Below are 17364 nucleotides of genomic sequence, written 5' to 3'. Positions count from 1 at the left end.
TCAAATGTTACTGTCAAGACAACAATGTAGTGAAGCTTCTCATAACGCTACAATTGCCTTGAATATTGAGTATCTGTTTTTAATGCTTCTGTGGATCACTAGAACACCATATTCTGCAGCCCAGCTAACAGCAGGACAGCATAAAGCCAAGATATCAAGGAGTTTCACACCTTTTCTTGTATATTACACAGATTTTTATTTAATGCTCAGTTCTGCCACTTCTTAGCAGAAGCTTTTTGTATATACTCTCATCCCTGCATCTCAGTTTACATCTGTAAAACAGGTAATGCTCTCAGGAAGCAACTGAGACCTATATGTGAAAGCTTTATAAAAATACAGAAAAACCACAATTTTCCTTAAATTATATCCCATGGTACTCCCGTATGAATAATATAAATAGGAAATATATTACCAATAATCCTAAAAGATGCCCAGAGTGCCCCCTCAAGGATTCCCTTAGCTATCACTATTTAGATATTACTTTTTATGGCAGAAGTTGTAATAAATTCACTTATGAGCAGTGAAATGCCTTCAGAGGCATCTGCATTCTGGTGTTACATACCAGGCACAGAACTATACGGATTTCCCTAAAGCTAACAGTGTTATGGTCTGAAATGTCTGGTTATTGCTATGAACTCACTTATTATTCCCCCTACTCAGCACTTATATCCCATCTCTCAGGAAAGGAAATGGCAAGTATGGTTGGACTTGATGATCTTAATGGTTTTTTCCAACCAAATAATTCTATGACTGTAAGTAACAGAGGTGACTGAAGCACACAGCACAAATAGGGCTTCTTGGGAACAGCAGCAGGCAGCTATAGCTTGACCTTGAAACTATGAATAGCATACGGCAATCCATGCCTGAACATGAAAAATGTTAAGTTAAATGTCAAAAAACAGCTACACCAAACAAGATAGCACGAGCAGTAAAATCAAAACCTCGGGCTGCTTACAGATCAGCATTTTAGTTTAGTCTGTGAATTAGGACCAAGCCCCAGTCATCCTCACAACACATTTGTCTGGTTCCAAAGTAGTTTGGGGGAAGTGAACTGGACTTATCAACTGGAGCCTTAAACTACCCAAATGTGTTCCAACTACTCAGTGGAGACCAGAGATGTGAACTAACATGAATATTGGAAAAAAGGATGTGGTTTTTTTTCCCTTTCCCTCAAAACATACAAAACTACTCAGGACAGTGGAAGGAGCAGAGAATAATGAAGATTTGACAGGTAGCAGTCAAAGTATTTTATGCTATCCATTGCAATACTGGAAAAAGCTGTGGGTATTATTCCATCTAATTCTTGGCGAGTCCTGCGTAAGATGATGTTACAGATAGTATGACTTGTCACAGACTGGAGTACAAGACAACACAGCCTCTAATACATCATCATCCACGAAAACTGCACAGCCGGTATGTCATCATTCTGTCATTAGAAATACTGCTCAGTAAGACATACATAAAATCATCTTGTCTTACTAATTTATTGAAGTAGCAGTACGGCTTTCAGCCGTTCCCTGTAAGTGTGATACCCTTACTCATCAGTTGAAACTGGAGAGCACTAGAGAGAGAATATAATTCCGTCCTGGTTTTATAAGATTATAATTCAAAAATATTAAAATTGCCATCAAGCAGTGTACTTGGTTAAAGAGATTATACTTAACTGTTTTCAGGGCTGCATAACCATAAGCATCTGACAGATCTTAAGAGCAATGTATTCCCATGTTTAAGGATTTTTCCAGTGCTTCTCTAATGCCTCTTAGACAGGCAGGATTCAAGCCTTGCCTCTCCAAGTACAATAAGGCAGATTTCTTCCTCTTGTTAAAGATAATTCAAGCTAAGATTTTTAATTTTTAACTGCTAAGATTTTTTTTTAATTTGGCTTATGTGGGCTCTACTACTTCTATCAACATGGTTTGTCCCAAGCACCTTGCACCTGACAATGACATGACTATAAACCTCAAATTCTGATGGTTACTAAACTGGATTTTTCATCATCTGTCAACTGAATAATGCCAAAATTGTGCTTAGAGTACAATTTACAGCTCTCAGTATTTCTTCTAAAATAAAATAGAACCAGGAGAATGAAATAAGACCAATTTGATGTTTTCCCGCAACCATTTTCCTTTTTTAAAGTTGCCTAATTAAATAGATTTGTCCTCATCTATGGAAAGCAGCAAGATTTTTCTTCCCTTGAAAGCAAACCAAAAACTACAGGGTAGCCTAAGAAAAAAAACCTGCAATTTTCAATTACTGCTAGTAAGCAGACATAGCATGTTGACTGTCAACCAGCAAAATGGTGTCAAATCTTCATCTACAAAAATGTGTTCTGTGACAAAAATGTTCTGAACTGATGAAGCCTGATTTCCCATGCGCCTCTCACTCAGCTGATACATATTGGCTTCCAAGAAAGTGTGAGTTTCCAGGGGAGTTCCTTCTCTGCCCCACACCAGGGAAAATAAATCTCCCTTATATATATTCTCCACTGTCTACTGCAAGTGGGAATTTATGATGTCCTTTCTTTAGCCACAGAGAGGCCATGGAGTCTCTCTCCCTTATCATGGTATCTCCTAATGAAACCAGTATAAAATTTATTATGCAAGACATTTGAAAAGTTATTTCTAAATGAATAATAACTTCAATTCCAAAGCCTGATGATCCAAGTTAAGTCTCCAAAAATATCTAGCAGCACTGCTGCAACACCCTACTAAGGCCTAGCAACTGGATACTTTCCTTCCTCGTTGTTACCACCATCACCTAAGCTTAAAGCAGTAGCTCTTATTTTGAAAAGAGTGTAATTAAATTGAAGCCCTCAAACTGGCACAGGTTGCCCAGGGAAGTTGTGGATGCCCCATCTCTGGATAGTATTCAAGGCCAGGTTGGACCGGGCTTTGAGCAGCCTGGTCTGGTGGGAGGTGTCCCTGCCCATGGCAGGGGTTGGACTGGATGAGCTTTAAGGTCCTTTCCAACCCAAACCATTCTGTGATATGATTCTATAATTGTTATTTTTAAACTATGACTAATTCCACAAGTTACCATTAATAAATACAATATAGCATTTAGTTTCAAAAATATTCACTGTTAATGACATTTTCTATTAAGGACTTCTTAAAAGATCTTACTTGAGCTATCCATTTCTCATGTTTCACCTGTGTAAGCAGTCAAGGAAAAAGATCTTAAATCCTACCAAATACACAGCATTTTATAATTATATTGTGGTAATTCAAGCACCCAATTTAAGATGCTGTACAATCATGCAACTAAACCAATCATGTAAAATGAATAATCCAATTTTATTAATTCCTTTTTTTGCATTCTTCAAATATTTAAAGTTTCATGTTACTACTTTTTGCATTACTATAACACCTCTAAGTTTTTTCCAACAGTTTTTTTTAAAATGCATTTTTACTTGTTTTCTAAACACTGAGGTATGGTCATAGTTAAGTTTAATAGTAAAGACATGAAGAAAACCAGAATTATTTTTGTATCCAAAAGCATTTTACTGAGTATAATTAGTACAAATTAAAAGTAACCCTAATATTTCTTTAGTGAAATGATCTACTAACATCAACACAACGAGAACTCTCAAAACCTTTTCCAACTTTGTGAGTGCAGAATGTGATATACTGGTATTAATTTTCCCTTTAAAGAGAAGGTTTTTTTCCATCATTACACTTGAATTTCCTTAGTCTTATTCCTGTTTACTAAGGTTTCTGGTCAGATTTCTGTAAACCAATTAAAAAACAATTCAAGCATGTATGGTAGACTTAAAACGATCTGTGCTATTGAGGCACTTAATATTATGTCACATTTTAACGGGTAACAAAGAAAAAGGGAAAATAATCTAACCCTTAAGAACTAGATCTGAAAAACTGCAGGAAACAATCTCTTCCAAAAAACAAACAAAAATTAAGCAGGAAAACACATGGCAGGGATTTTCAGTTAAAAGATACATCAGCTTGTTTTTGCTAATGCTTTTGAGGCTTTATTTGCACAGAATTAGAACCTCCGATAAGCTTGTACATACCAGGTGTTCGTAAGCAACAACTGCAAACCACTAGCCATTTGCACTATCCCCAGAAATCAAACTGCTGTGGATTGATTTGATTTATAAGTCAGAGCATGAAACACAAACAGCCACTAGCATTAAAATCCAGAGAATTACATCTTGAAAAGCTACAGTAACAGACACTGCTTTGCATATAATGCATATTTATACACCCTGGAAATGCATGATTGCTGACAAACTTAATGTAAATTTAAAACACTGAGCATCACAAACAAAATGTTAGCAATTAACTTTCAAATACCAACAGCAACACCTCCATAAGCCAATTTCAAATCCATACACTCCACTCTTTATGAATACCCTCCTGTTATAAACAGCAATGTCAAGCTTTTGTATGAGTACTAAGCAGTTTCAGAATACACCTGAATCCTGCTGGAAAATAAGGAGGGGCTGGCCAGGAACTACATATTAGGAAACTGCTTTTGTCAAAACTAAGGTGCCTCTGGAGTGGCACAAAATCAGGGATTTAATGGTTTGAAGGATTTTAGGAAACCAATTTAGTTGTGTTATTTAGGCATCAGTCGAACAATGGCCACGGCTGGATTTCAAGGTGGTTTTATTTTCAGTCCTCTTTTCAGTGTGATATGCAGTTACTTAGGTCTAAAGTAACTACCACAAGCTACAAAACACAAATTTTCTCCAACCTTTTAAACCATGGGATCTTTCTGCATAGTCTTCCCTACTTAAAAGAAATTTTGTCTTGAGTCAGTCACCATAGGACAGTAAAGAAGGCGGCCTCATAGATATTGCTTTGGAGTTACGACGTGGGCAGTTACCTTTTAGATAGATAAAGTTGCAGCACATACTTCTCGTTTCCCAACACATTAACCAATAAACACAGAGGCACTGAAAAACAAAGGTATACTAAAAAGAATTTGCCAATTCCCTTAATTGAGATCAGCCTGACTGGATGACTCCAAGGTTTACAGTCAAATTACAGGTATTTGTATCACATTTTGGTATATAGCAATTATTGTTAGATATGCAAGAGCAACTGAGAAACACTGTGTTTAAGCCAATGGCACAATGGTTGCTGCCAAGAAAAATCTAGAGCATTATTATGTGTAGAAACCAGAAGACATGCAGAAAACTGTAGACAATGCTAGCAATCATCTTAAGTCTTAATATTTTCTCTTTGATATCAGTGTTTAGATTAATTTCTCCTGCAGCAGAGTGAAGGTGAGATCACCAAGACTGAAGACCTAAGCCAGCTTTTAAAATGTAAGTTCTAATTAAATATAAAATACCTACAGTACTAAATGAATGACTTATTTTTGCTCCAAAACAGAAGCAGGCATATATTATACAAATTGTTCCTTTTATAGCTGAGACTGCTGATCTCTATTGTAGGTAAAAAACAAAGCTAAATAAAAGCCGGGTTTTTTCCCAGGAAAAGAAGTATCCAGTTTTAAATACTAGTAGATAAGCCTAAAAAAGTTGTTTGAAACTTCTGAGTGCCATGAAGCAGATGGAGTTCTCCACATGTTTTTGTACTACAGTAACTGTATTAGCCACTCTCTCTTGATAGTAAACTTAAAAGCACACACTAAACCTTTAATGCTGTTGGAGAGGTAACAAACCCAGTCCCCCTTTCTCAGCAACCTTGTCACATAATCTGAGTTTTAGTAACGAACCTCGTTCTCCAGCATGTTAACTCTCTGCAGCATCTGTCACTGCTATGAATGGTTGATCATAAGTACCTCTGCAGTCATCTCCATGCTATTAAGCAGATGGCAGCGCTAAATCCGAATGATGTAGTACATCTCCCTGGTGGACGTTGTTTCCATACACTACCGTTATTCTACAGTTCCTCAGTGATAAATCTTATGTATTCTGGAGAACATTAAACGGTGAACTGACAGTGCCAACTGATTTATTAGCATCCATTTTCCTTTACCCTATTATTGCCTTCACAAACACTTGTGCAGATCATGTATGGAGCCACTAAGGGATAAAAGCACTTTCGCTCCATTTGAAACATATTTCAGAGATTTAAAATAAATAGAAATTCCCTTCATTCTGAAAATGTTTAAGCTGATCTACAGATTTAAATGAAGACTGAACTAAATGCTCCTGCTTCCTCCACAATTTTCTTCTCTGAATTTTCATATTAATATTGTTCTAGCAATAACATCAGGCTATTAAAACACCCACTGCTTTCTGCAGTAAGTCCAATAAGGGATTACAGTTCTAGACAGATTTGGGGAAGTCCTTTAAGAGTCAGCTAGGATATGTAAGTAAGCATGCATGTGTGGTAGTGAGGGGAGCTGCCACATCTACACATCCCTGACATCAGAAAATATCAGTATTAGTTACAGGAGTTTTAACTCACTTTCTACCATAAAAATCACAAAAAGTTTTTTGACACAGAAATTTTATTGGAGAATTACTGACTGTGTAACATGAAACCTGCCTTACATCACAAAGAAGCATTAAGTCTAATCCTGCTGCTCCTCATAGCTACACATTGAGTACCAACCATAAACAACCATAGCTTTTGACAGCGTTCACGATTCCCTACCAAGGTAAAACTGTCTTGGCTGCTTTAAGCATTTGCAAGCCTTTGATCTTCAGAAATTAAGAAATATTTTGTTAACATGATTTCAGATTGTTTTTTTGTAATGATACTCAACAGCCCAGTTGATTAACCACCGCAGTTTATAATGGTAAAAATACAATCTTACAATCCTTTGCAAAAGAACTATATACATATAATCTAGTCATGTCTCTTCTAAAATCAGTTACGATAGCTAGTAAAGCTCAGTATAGGCTTAAGGGAATTTTTTTTAAGACTTACTGACCCTAAAAAATAATTCTGTTAAAAGAACCTGAAGTCCTATTTGGAGCTTTGTTGCATCAACAAACAACTGTGGATAAGAAAATTTTAAAAGAAAACTTTTTAATAGGATTATAGGGCATTAAGACAGATGAGAACTTTGGGACAGAAACACTGTTTTTTTCCATTAGTGCTGTGACAGGTTTTAAATAAAGCTTCAGAATGTCAAGCACAGCAAGGATAGTCTCATACAACGTCAGATAAAATGCCATTAAACTTTTAAATACATGTGACTTGGTATTAGCAAGCAGTTTGGTTACAGAAAGGAAGAACTGTTTATTGAGGCATGCAAAGTCTCAGCTGCTAATACACCAAGAAATACACGCTATACTAATCACCCACCCTAGTCCATCTCAGATCTGGTATTTTCTGGGAAATACACTAGAAATGTCAAAATTGAAATCAATAACTGAGAGTCACAATGCGTTGTACTGAATGGTCAAATTTGGAGAACGTACTCCTGCCCACAAAGATGTGCTGTCATGCAACACCTCATACATCTACTGAAATTTCTAGAGATATTTCCAGTTCTACTTCAGGCTTCCATCTTTAACAGAGTTGTCACTAAAATAAACAAAAGTTTTAAACCCAAAATGAGTATTTCAACTGTCTCCAATGAGTCACACACCATGTACCCTATGGACATTAACCAGGTTTGATGAGGTGCAGGAAGAGGGTTCAATAACCAAAGCCATCTTTTCAGTTTACTCGCTATTTCTCAAATTTCCTTTTTAATACACAATATCATTACAATTGTCCAGAGAAATGAGTATCAGAAGACATACTAGAAATCCTATTACTTTAAGATTACTAATTTCAACTTACAAAAGGAAAGCAGCAAAGTTATTTATACATGCTAGTCTAAAAGCACTAAAAGATGCAATTTAAAGATGTGAATGCCCTTAACGTTTAAATTTATTTTCTATCTGTGCTTTACGAGGGCAAGATATCAAGAAAGATAAGGCTAAACGATGAAAACAATACATTTTTCCCTAATTTCCTTCCAAGTAAGGACATTGTAAGGCACCTAAATATGATAAGTACCTCTTAGTGGTTACAAAATGACATTTTGCAATATGGGCTTCTATTTGATATTCAGATTAAAGATAGGAATGCTGCTCTAGGTAGCTCAGATGGCTGTTTATAGTTATTACTTTTTGCCTGCCAATACAGTCCTAAAAAATCTTTTTGCCAAGCCAGAAAATACACCAGAAAATGAGTGTTGATACCCTGTGAGAAATGCACAAGTGAATCATTTCCTGTTTTCTTTTACCATGCAGCACTTAATAAAATTAGGGGGAAAAAAGTAATCATTCAGAATCCAACAAAAATCTAACCATATACGTACTGTGAAACTACAGGTAAAATACAAAGCAGAGCAATCATTTTCTCTCCTTATTAGTATCTCCTTCTAAACTGGGCTAAGTATGTGCACATATTATAGCTAAGAATATTACATATATTGCTATGCATTAGTCCTTTACAAAAGCAATTCCATTTCTTGGGAGATTTGCTTTTTGCTAATTTTAGTTCAAAGGAAAAAATCTTGAAAACCTTCTTAACATGGTGGAAAAAAAATCAAATCCAAGTAATGTTTCGTTTTGGCTCCGGAAAATGACTTTGTAATGAAGTCCAAATGTTTGTGTGCAATAAACCCATTTACCAACACTAGAAGCACTAAAACAGCACAGAATTACCAACATAAAAGTTGAGGTCTACTCTGGTAATTTTCTTTTTGGAAAAAATCCATTACCAGCAGCTGCTCTCTAAATGTAACATCCTACAGAGCCTCATATTTTGAAGGTCCTCCACTGCTGGTTTCTTAAGTCCTATTATTTTTATCAGTTTTCAGTAGCTTACAGACTGCATAAGAGCCAACTATCAGCCACAAAGGTATTTTCATCCCATTAGTTCTCAACACTAATGACACTTGAACTTTCCGCTAAGCTTTTTTCACATTAAGTTATTTGGCACATGAAAATACTCATAGAACAAAATTTAAGTTGGGTGTGTCAACAGTACAGCATTACAAAATCTGCTGCTGGTCACACTATGAATGCTTGGTCTGAGAGAAAGAGTGAGAATAAATTAGAACTCAGTAAAAGGTGCAGAGAAGGTCCCTTTCCAGATGTGCACATTTGAAGTACCTAATGGTGGGGACAATCGGCCAAGCCGATAAATGATATTTGCCATTAAGTTCAAACTGCCACCTAACACAAGTAGTTTGTACTTCATGATAGCATTTTTCCCCATCATTTGGAGACATTAGTTTGTAATTCATCGAGTTTCAAAATAGCAACTCATTCGAAGAAAGCATAATTTAAGAAAATAAATCCCAAGTGCTTAAAAGTACTGTTGAGAATGAAGCAGGAGAAGGAATACAAATGGCAAAAGACTGAAATTTGTCACAGAGAATTCCATAAAGGAGTAAAACAAACTAAAGGGTGTACTAGGTTTTTTTTACAGCCAAATAAAGGCAAAATACTGGAACCTAACGATGTTCAAATAGTAAGGAAATGTAATCAGTTCTGTTTCAGATTATTTAATACCTTTTTCTAAAGTATTTTTTTTCTTTTCTCCCTGCCCCTACTCTCTCCTGAAATGAAGTGAAATTAAATTTTTCTGAATTTCTTTAACTTTTGAAAAACTCAATTTATGATTTGGCATAACTAAAACTCTTTGAAGTTCTCATTTCCGCTTCTTTTCAACCACTCAACCTGAATTTCATACTAATGCAATACTAGAGACAAATAACACCGGGGGTTATTTCTAACAAGCTTCTTAAAGCATTTTTGCTGATTAAGGCGAAATGGAAAATATCTTTAAGTAAAACTACCTTTCCAACTGTAGAATAATTCAAATGTAGTTACAGCAGTAACTGAAGACTTACCTTTGTGCTTGAGTGCTGTAGCTGTTATCATAGGAATCATAGCTTTGTTCATCATAAGCAGTTCCATAGCCATCATCGTACTCCTGAAAGGATACAAAAAAGGTAATATTAACCACAAGCAAACTCCTGAACCAAAGTAGTAACCTAGTGCTAAGTATGAAAGACAACACTCCTGGAATGCATATATTACATTCCTACACCATAAACTGGCAAAAACTTAATGGTATTACCAGAGACTATTTCCATTTAGGAGGTCACACACATCCAAGACTATAATTACTTTAAAGATATTTTGAACTACTGGTAATGTGCTTTGAAAAGATCTATTTTAGTTAACACTGGCTTGTGCAAAGACAGTACAACTGTTTCATATCTCCATGTACTTGAATTTGAGATGAATTCTGTACTGTAAGGGTGGTGAGTCACTGGCACAGGTTGCCCAGGAAAGCTGTGGATGCCCCCTCCCTGGCAGTGTTCAAGGCCAGGTTGGATGGGGCTTTGAGCAGTCTGGGCTGGTGGGAGGTGTCCCTGCCCATGGCAGGGGTTGGACTCGATGAGCTTTAAGGTTCCTTCCAATCCAAACTATGCTGTGGTTCTGTGAGTAAGCTCCCAATCTTTGAGAAAGCTCTGGGAAGCACCTCAGGAATCAAAACTTACTAATTAATATTGTGCAACTGACTTAGGTAGCTGGCTTATTTCTGGACAATAAATTTACAGATAGAAAAGAAGTTCCCTAGAGATAAGACCAGTAAGAATGACAGTTGTACTTCTCTGAATGTCCTCTGTATGCTCTTCAACTTGTGGGAGCTTAGCATCCATTAAGAAAGGATTTCTTACTCCTCCCACATTATCCACACTATTCATGTATACACTGTAGAAACAGTCTTCCCAAAATAGCACTGGATTTAAATACCAACTTGAACAAACCACTGACTCCAGCTACAACCCATCCAGAAGTTTAGGATAAAAACAAGCAACAATGATGCTGTGTTTTCCCAGAGAAGAATGTACTATAAAAATCCAAAGAAGTGTCACCAATTTATTGTTTCATCACTTAATAAACCTGAGCTAAACACATGAAAAGTAAAAACAGCACTTCCTTTGTACGGATTCCTAGGAAATCTTAATATACAGATTCTATCCAAATATGCCAGAGACCTCAATGAATATCTTGTCCAGTTTTGCCAGATGAGAATGACCCAATGAGAAGACACTTTGAAGATAAAAAGACCCAGAGAAATTAAAACCAGGCATCATCTTATATATGGTGTTTTCTGAAGAAGTGCATACCAAACCCTGGCAACGTAATGATAAAAATCTCATGAAAAAACAAACTTTCCCAGTAAAATGAACTTTTAAGAATATTTCAGCAATGACAGAAAAAACCAACTAGCAGTATCGATTAAGCAGGGATGACAAATGATGGACTATCCAACTCTAGCAGAAAACATCTCCAATGACTGGAGTCTGACAGCTTTATAGACAGTGTAAAGAAAGCTTTCTATGGCAGAAACCAGTAACATCATCAAAACAACTGACAGGAAACTGAATTTAAGAGAGTTTTTACCATTTTTCCAGTCATTTAAAATTGTATACATGGAAAACCAGGCAATCCGCACATCAATACTGCTTCACCACTGCTAGATCAGTCAATGTGATTGTTTCCCAGCAGTGATTACTAGAAGGGGGTCTATGAGTATTTGCCAGCACAAACGAGTGACAGCCTATTCAAAGGTCTGGAAGAAGAAACGACGACTCTTCCAATTGTCTGCTGCAAAGAGATCCATGGATAAATGGTCCCACTTGAAAAGGAAATGCATTGTTTTCTCTTTCAGTAATTCACTGTCCTGAAACTAAAAATTATAATGGAGTCTTAGCATTTTCTTTGCCCATCTGATATGGATTTTTCCTGATAAGCCACACACTAAACCAACAAAACCACTGCCTCCTGGCAGTTATTACGGACAAGCACTTTATTACTTATTGATGCAACACACAGACATCTGTTAACAATACAGGCATTGATCAACAGCAGAGGCTGTCTGAGCCAATTTATTTACTCTGTTCCAGAACATTTCCATGACATTTGGTCTCCTCTCATAGACCCTCTCAACTGTGAACCAGCCAGCCCTAAGAGGGGCTTCCCAAACTTCAAACCATGCATGCCCAGCAGTGAAAACACATGAAAGCAGAGCATTGAAATTAAGCTTTTAAACATGTTAGGAAAGCTTTGCCACTAGGGAATCATTGGAGAGTTAAATCAGTCACATTTATGTTAACCATTTTACTAAAATACTGATCATGAAAGAAAAAGGGAACATAGACTACTCTGAAGTTATGGTGTATCTATGACTTCTTAAAGACAAAGGAACAAAGTATATTTGAAACAGAAAGACCCTTAACAAGATATCCAGAAGAACAAAAGGAAAATGTTTGGGATATCCATGCTATATCAGATTTCAGTGTTTCTATTATTCACACTTCTCTTCCAGAGAAACTTTGCCCAGAACTCATTACTGTTCACCACTTTGTGTTAATAAATTGGCTACTGCAGAAATTAAGTCCTGCGTTATTATATTGTTGAAGGTGGCACTTATAAGCTTTGAATGGAAAGATACATTGTTTGTATGTGGGACACTTGTCACTTAGCATTAAAAAGATCAACCTGTGCTCTTGCAATTACTACAATCTACTTTAATAGATCAATTCTTCCTTTTTAGTGAAGTATTTACATTTATTAAAAAAAATCTACATTAAAACCAAGATAAACTTCATGTGCAAGACACAGCAAAAATAGAATAGGTTTACAGAGCCGCTCTTAATGACTTGTTCTGTTAAGAGGTAAGAGACAAATTTCAAAACATTTGTTTACTGTGCACTATTCCCTCGAAGTAGCAATTAGGCACGGGCAGCTGAAGTATGCTTCACAGCTTTCCCTGAATTAGGTCTGACATAGTATTTTCTTAGCCATACAGTATTTGAAAACTTTCAGAAGGTTACAAATAAGGTTGGCCAAGGCCAAATGTTTTACATTTTAGATTAAATCCACATTACTTGAGTATTTTTTCCGAAACACAGACCTCTTGTGGCTTTGATAAATGTTTTCTTTAACTTTATTTAGTGTCTAAGTGAAATATCCTTGGCCATCTGGCATGTTTCAGTACTCTAAAATGTCATGCTAACTTAAATGAAAATAACTATCATTTATACACATATGTAATGAAAATGGACAGGACAGAACTTAAATAAGCACATATCTCATGTACTAAAGTGCATCACACATTCACTGACAAGAATTGCCCTTTAAAGGTAAGGCAAATAGAGCAAGAAACCCCCTTGGCTTAACTGTGAGCTTCTGGGTCTGCTCACAAGAAAAGAGGATGGAAAAGTGGACAAATGCCTGTTGAGAACTACAAGGGCACTCTGCCAGGGTGTGCAGAGGTGCATTTAGAAAAGCAAAAATCAAATAGAAATTGGCCAGAGATGTAAAAAAACTACAAGAAAGGGTTCTTCAGGTACAAAAACAGCAAGTAGAAACAGAAGGAAAATAGTGACCCACAGGAGAGGTGAACTGGACACAAACAATGCTGAAAAGACAGAGGTTTCTCAACACTTCCTTCACCTCTGTCTTTAGCAGCACTGCTGGGCCACAGGGCTTGTGAACAAAAATGCAGGTTGATGTAATCACAGGCCCACCATCAGTGAAGGAGGTGGTATGTGAACTATTACAGGAGCCTGACCCCTACAAATCAATGGGCCCTAAACATATCCACTCAAGGGCGTTAAGAGACCTGGCTGACGTCATTGTATGGCCACTCTTTGTTATCTTTGAGAAGCTGTGGAGGTCAGGGGACATCCCAGAAGACTGGAAGAAGGCTAAAGCCCCCCCATCAACAGGAACAGCTCAAAGGAATATCCAGGAAATTGTAGGCTCAGTCTTAATTCAGTCCCTGGGAAAGTTACAGAATGAATCCTCCCAGGGGCTATCACAAGTTAAATGAAGCACATAATTGGATGAAGCCAGCATGGATTCGCCAAGAGCAAATCATGCTTGATAAACCTGATCGCCTTCTACAACAAAGTAACCTTGCTTGGTTGATGTGGGGCGAGCAGTGGACACGGTCTACCTGGATTTCTCCAAGGCTTTTGATATGGTTTCCCACAGCATCCTTCTAGAGAAACGGATGCATTATCATCTAGACAAATGGTGTGTGCAGTGAGTGAGGAACTGTCTGATGGGCTGCAATTGCTCCTTCTCCAACTGGCAACCTGTCACAAGTGGGGTTCTCCGGGGATCAATATTGGGCCCATCTTTGTAAGTGATCCAGATGACAGGATCAAGTGTACCCTGCTGAAGTTTGCTGATGATAGTAGGCTGAGTGGGGAAGGGGACACTCTGGAAGACCCACTGTGCAGAAAGATCTGGATAGGCTGGAAGAATGGGCAAACAAGAACTTTATGAATCTGAAAGACAAATGTAAGGTCTAACACCCAGGAAAACATAATCCAGGAGTGCAGCACTGGCTAAGATCTACCTGTGAGACCTGAGGTTTGTGATGGACAACAAGCTCAGTATGAGTGAACAGTTGCTGCTGCAGAAAAAAAACAAAACACCAATATGCTGGGTTGTATCAACAAGGGCATCACCAAGCAGAGAGAAAGTAGTCATTATACCACTCTACTCAATGGTTGTCAGGCCACATCTGGAATACTGTGTTCACTTTTGGTTCCCCACTATACAATAAAAGGCATGGGCAAGCTGGAGAGGGTCCAGAGAAGGGCAACAAAGTGATCACAGCACTGGGAAGTCTGATAGATGAGGAAAGGTTGAGAGAATGGAGTTTGTTCAGCCTTGAGAAAAAGAGGCTTACAGGAGACCTTATCACCTTGTCCAAGTATTTACAAGGTGGCTATGAAAAAAGATGGAGACTCCTTTTTTACACGAGTCACATAGAAGAGACAAGGGGTAATGGGTACAAGTAACTGCTGGGGGATTCTGAATGGACACGAGGAAAATTTCTCACAATAAGAACAACCAGCCATTGGAATTATCTCGCAAGGGAAGTGGTGGATTCCTCAGCACTGGATAATTTTAAGAATCGGCTGAACAAGGTGCTGGGCCATCTCATCAAGACCATGCTTTTGCCATGAAAGGTTGGACCAGATGATCCTTGAGGTCCCTTCCTTCCAACCTGGTATTCTATGACAGCTATACAGATTTATTTCCATACAATACAGGAAGAATTACACCTTCATAAGAATATTTAATCGCATTTTTCAGTATGTTTCAGGTATATATAAAAGCATTCATTTTTGTATTTAAAGCTACTATTATTCTTCACTTGGAGGGCAGCACTTGCATTCCTACTACCTACCAAATGCAATATCATGGACCTTCACTCCAATTAAGCCTATAAATAGCTCTTCCTAAATGTACTCCGTAATAAGAGCGAGCTTACTGGTGAAGCCGTATTTCCTCTCCCACTCCAAAACACAAAAGCCTAAACAAGATCATCTTTTCATCACACAAATAGGAACATTTTGTTTCTGTTCTTCATTATTCTATTTTTCAGGATAACCTAGAAAACTCTCATCAGATTTAGTCTGATCAAAAGGGAATCGTGCTGTACGGTTTGTGCTTACAGCAAAAATGTAGAAAAGAGCTGAAAATGTTAGTGTCCTCTTCAATTAGAGGCATTTTCCACACATCTGAAATATTAAACAGGAAGGTATCAAGAGCAATTGTCCTGACTTGTTTGTTTAATTCCTAATAACCTTTTTCTAAAGTAACAGAACAGCTAGAATTACAAGACATCTTCTGAAAAGAATATGAAATTACTCTAAAACCTTGAACCTTATTAGTTCTGTGATTCTGTAATGACTCTTTTTTAAGCCAACCTGTAAGCCAGAATCACATTGCATTTCCTCTTAAAGAGAGCTTCTGCCTGCAGTTGTCGCAATGATAGTGCCCACAGCCAATATAAATCCAAAGAGCAGCTCTGATAACAGTAATTGTTCAGTGCAAAGTGCAGAAATTTTTCATGAACAGAAGCAAAGGCAACATGTAAATATGCACCCTTCAAATATATTAAATAGTAAGTTACTATCACAGGTCAAAAGATGATAAAAGCAATGAAAGTAATCTCTGCTAAAACCTCTGCACTACCCAAAACATTATAAATCATGCTAAGCCTGGCTCATCAGAGTTTCTTTCTAATAATTAAGTACTCTAAACATACCCTTGTTCATGGGGAATAGGAAATGGTGGCTTTAAATTATAATCTGCTGGCAGTGACAATGACAGACTAGTGTTTGGGCCCTCTTTAGGGAAAATTAACAACGTTTCAAAGTGAACAAGACAGAGCAGCAGAAAGAAAGAAGAGGGCAAAAAGTCCATTTTAACAAAAAGGCCATTTGCAGTGCTGGAGAAAAAAAATCATGAAATCAATAAAGAATCAATTTTCCAGTTCTCCCCAACTACAGAAATCCATCCAAGGGGAAAAAATTAAGGCTGTTATCACTACAGCTAAAAGGTTGTTGTTTCTTTTCCTCATCATTCTCTGAAATTAATACTTAAAACAGTACTTTATCACAGAATACTGAAGGAATGTCTTTCCTTTTAGATAAAAACTATCACATTGAAAGAGATGGTTTGCACAAAGATTAACTTGGAGAAAGAAGAGGAGAACATCAATACAGCGCAATGAAGAACTTTTTTAGCAAATTAGAATTGTAAAGGGAAGGAACAGACATTTTGTTACATGGAAATAACACCTCCCAGTCATTTAATCAACAGGGACTATGGGGCAATCAAACAAATATGGGTAGCTACTACCATCTAAAGCCTGAGTGATAACATTAAGGACATTAGCAGCAGACCATAAGCTCCTATTTTGTAGATTTTGATCTGTTTTCATCTAGAAGGGGCCTAATGCTTATTCAACCAGAACAAATAAGGTGTTCTTGGAGTAAGATGTACTGGTGGATTGTCTTCCATGTACCTCAAAAAAAGTCACTAATGAATATAGGCAGTAACAAGAAGAGGTGCTAATGAATATAGGCAGTAGTTTTTAAACTAAGTTACTATCAGGCCAAAACAATTCTGTTTTTCTATATACAACAGCAGGGAGCAGTGTCAGAACCGGGAGGATGACTCGTGCTCATTTAAAAGTATGAAGTCAGAAAATAATCAACTTGGATCACCAGCTTAAATTAAATGCATTGGGTTTTCTGCGAGGGGTTTTTGGTTGTGTCTTTGGTAACGGGGTAAGGGCTATGGACATGGCCCTTTAAGAAGCTACTTGAAAAGCACCCTCTTTGCCTTTGTCAGACCCACCTCTGATCAGGGACATCAGCCCCCCCTCTGATCAGGGAAAAGCCAATGAGCACCCCTGCAAATTCATGGATTTAAGGCGGGTGCAGGGCATGCCTCGCTCTCTCTGGCACTGGCCCTGACCAGCGTGGCCACAGGTGTGGGTGGCGCAGCCCTGGCCTGTACCAGCAGGGCTTGGCCAGTCCTGATCACAATTTAAGCTTAAGTCCCGCTGCAGCTTCATTCTGAAAAAAAAA

The 17364-nt window shown here is 37.5% G+C and overlaps 1 long non-coding RNA gene across 1 annotated transcript in view; it reads right to left on the bottom strand.

Moving 5' to 3' along the window:
• LOC104547716 overlaps positions 1-9878 on the bottom strand; it is an 18160-nt gene extending 8282 nt beyond the window's left edge. Inside the window, exon 1 of the long non-coding RNA XR_728195.1 lies at positions 9796-9878. This is a non-coding gene — a long non-coding RNA (uncharacterized LOC104547716). The remainder of the gene's footprint in view (positions 1-9795) is intronic.
• Positions 9879-17364: the final 7486 nt, after the last annotated feature.

Source organism: Mesitornis unicolor, unplaced genomic scaffold (genome assembly GCF_000695765.1).
Source record: "Mesitornis unicolor isolate BGI_N332 unplaced genomic scaffold, ASM69576v1 scaffold24701, whole genome shotgun sequence".
NCBI classification, from domain to species: Eukaryota; Metazoa; Chordata; class Aves; order Mesitornithiformes; family Mesitornithidae; genus Mesitornis; species Mesitornis unicolor.
The sequence above is the reverse complement of the archived record's forward strand: the minus strand, read 5'-3'. Positions and strand labels throughout refer to the sequence as shown.